A 3542-nucleotide genomic window follows, 5' to 3' on the forward strand; every position below is an offset into this window, starting at 1 on the left:
CAGAGGTTTGAACAAGGTACTCAGATTGCAGTCTTTCCAGGTGAGTCAGAAAGGTTTCTTAAATGTGGCGACATCTGAGCTGGGCCTTAAACAATGAGTAGGACTGTGACAGATTGATGCAGAACTTTTTAAGGATTCACATTGCATAAAATTGGTCTCAACTTTCCATCTCACATGTGCCAGGGATCTACCTTGGACTTACTACAGCCATCCCTCGGTATCCACAGGGGATGGCTTGGTATCCCCCCCCACCCCGCTCAGATACCAAAACCCGAAGATGCTCAAGTCTCTTATATAAAATGGAGGGGGCGGTATTTGTATATAACCTACACACATCCTCCTCTGTACTTTAAATCATCTCTAGATTACTTATAATACCTAATAGAATGTAAAGGCTAAGTAAACGGTTGCCAGTGCATGGCAAATTCAAGTGTTGTCTTTTAGAACTTTCTAGAATTTTTTTTCTGAATATTTTAAATCCGAGCTTGGTTGAATCCACAGATGCAGAGCCCACAGATATGGAGGGCTGACTGTATTTCTAGAGAGGGGTTACTTATTGCCCCCAAATTTCTCCAACAAACCCACCATCTGAAACTGTCTGAAAGGTGTTTTGGATGATCCACATCTTAGTACAGCTAAACCACAGCTGTTTCTAATCAGTCAAGATAAATGACTAATGGCCCTGAGCTCTATACAGCAATGCCCACAATTGGTTGGCCAGAGCAAATGTCCCAAGCAAGCATATATGTGCTTTGGAATCAAACACCTCGCAGGCTCCTTTGTATGTGGATTGGACTATCAGGGGTCTACACCTCCTAACACATAACACAATCTAAGGCACCTGGAGCAGGAAGGGCACCATACTAAAGAATAAACATGGGAATTCCCTGGCAGTCCAGTGGTCAGGACTCTGCGCTTTCACTGCTAAGGGTCCGGGTTCAGTCCCTGGTTGGGGAACTAAGATCTCGTAAGCCAAGTGGAACGGCCAAAAAAAAAAAAAAAAAAAATAACCACAAGCAGAACACACGAATCCTGCAGAGAGTTACCTGCAAGATCAAGGAAATCATTGTTACATATTAAGACTCCAAAATTCCATTTTGTAGTGAGCACTTATGCCTTAGAGAAATATCATTAGTAATTGCTCCAGTTTTGAATCACTTTCAGTCTCAGAAAGCATTTCTTAAATGCTTCTTGGAAATTTAGGAAATGGATTCTGAACTAAGGCAAGTGGAACTGGCTCTAGATTTATTAGAAAAAAGAATCAGTGTCAATGCAAAACAAAGTGTAATCAGTGTCAATGCAAAAACATGGCATCATCTGGAAATAAAATAAAAGTTGGATGCAGGGAAGTTAGCAGCATCAACAAGGCTGATCTTACTTTGGCCACAAATCTAAAAAATTGAAGTGTGGTGGTGAAGAGACGCACAGTCAAGAATGTTTCCAGAATCACCTCTATAGGGTGGTGTGCATGAAATAATTCATGTAGCCAATGACCCAACATTTCTGAAGTCTTTTATTATACACTTACTGCAGAAATATTAGAAAATGCAGTAAGTGAAGGATGGAAGAACTGTCATGATCTAGGGTCAACACTGTTACCACTTTGGTGAATATCCTTCTAGATTGTTTTCTATCAACAGGAATATTACATAAAAACTTTTGCCCCGCAAAAATCAGATCATACCTTCCATACTATTTGGAAACCTGGCTTTCTTCATTTGGTATCTAGAAACAATCTTTCCATGTCAAGAAATCTTTTTGATTTCTACCTCAATACACTTAGTAGCTGCAGACTATTTCTTCTGTGGGCGCACCAAAACTTAACCATTCCACTATCATTAGCATTAATTTCTAGTTTTTTCGCTATTGAAAAATGCTGCAATGAACTACCTTCTGCTAAATCTGCACCAACAGAAGGCCACTTCCAAGTTCTACATTCTAGACCATGTGTAGCGTACGGCATTCAAGGCCACATCTCCCTGTTGATGTTCCAAAACCTCACTGCTAGAGGGTGCCCCTCTCCCAACCTCCAGGGATCAGAACAAACCCAGAGTAACCCAATTTGGATGGACTCTATGTCCTGACTCCCCTGCCTTATTTAGGACATCACAAAAACCACTGTAAAAAAGAAGGCAGTTAAGCTAAATCCCAGAACTTTTCCCAAATCTGTTTGCCATAAAGTTGAAAAGTAAACATTTTCCATTATTTATTGGCACCATAGTTGCAGAACCAGTTGCCTTCAGGCTCCCTGTCCTGCAGAATTAAGGCTTGCCGTGGGAAAGGATGAAGCAGAACCTTGTTAACAGAGTGAAGATCTTTTAGTAACTGAGATGAAACCTACAGTCAAGGCAAATCAGACCCAGAACACAATTAATTACCATTACTTCTTTCTATTGTGTTTAAATTGTATATTCCCCAACTCTTTTCTTACCTCCTTAAAATATGAATTCACAAGGTGGTCAATTTAAATCTTTTTATTAAAGCAGTTATGGTCATTGCCCCACAGTGTCTAGAATTTTGAATTAGGATTTGAATGTTTGGAGATGAGATTTCTGTTTCTACGTTTTGATCTTTCTCCAGAAAAGCCAATTACAACATGTTAATAAGCATTTCCAGACTTTCAAGTAAGTTAAAAGAATCCAGTCTTCTTTTCTCTAAATTAGTTGGAGGAGACATAGAGTAGAATCCTAAAAGGCTACGATCCCCATTTAAAAATCCTGATGAAAGAAGCCTATCACCTTGGACTCTGGAAGAGATACAGCACTAACCTGGCATGGCCCCCACAGAACCCAGAAGATACTTGTTAGCCAGCAGACACTCATTCTAAGGCGATTCCGTAATTCCAGAGACACTCTAGGAGCACCAAATTCTATAACATCTCAATCAGTAGGTGATTCGGCTGAGGAGCCTCTTCAAACAAGATTGGTTCTTACATGAAAGGTGACTTTTGGGAACTAAGGTTCAATTTTCTACTCAACTGATACTCAGTCCTCTTGATAACTTGATATTCAACACATTCTTGAAATCCATAGGAACCTTTTAGTAAATTTTATTCTTGGATTTCCCCTGAAACCAGTCTGATTAAAAAAAAAAAAAAATCTGTATGGAGGTGAGTTTTCATGCCTTTTAAAAAACTGTATTGGGCTTCCCTGGTGGTGCAGTGGTTGAGAGTCTGCCTGCTAACGCAGGGGACACGGGTTCGCGCCCTGGTCTCTGAAGATCCCACATGCCGCGGAGCAACTGGGCCCGTGAGCCACAACTACTGAGCCTGCACGTCTGGAGCCTGTGCTCCGCAACAAGAGAGGCCACGATAGTGAGAGGCCCGCGCACCGCGATGAAGAGTGGCCCCCAGCTCGCCGCAACTAGAGAAAGCCCTAGCACAGAAACGAAGACCCAACATAGCAATCAATCAATCAATAAATAAATCTTAAAAAAAAAAAAAAAGTTTAAAAAAACTGTATGAAGTTGACTAAGAACAGCTAGAATGAGTAAACTAAGCAAGACCTTGCCGGGTGTTGAGACAGACATTAAAACAATAGTAC

This window comes from Balaenoptera acutorostrata, chromosome 16 (genome assembly GCF_949987535.1).
Source record: "Balaenoptera acutorostrata chromosome 16, mBalAcu1.1, whole genome shotgun sequence".
In the NCBI taxonomy this organism is placed as follows: Eukaryota; Metazoa; Chordata; class Mammalia; order Artiodactyla; family Balaenopteridae; genus Balaenoptera; species Balaenoptera acutorostrata.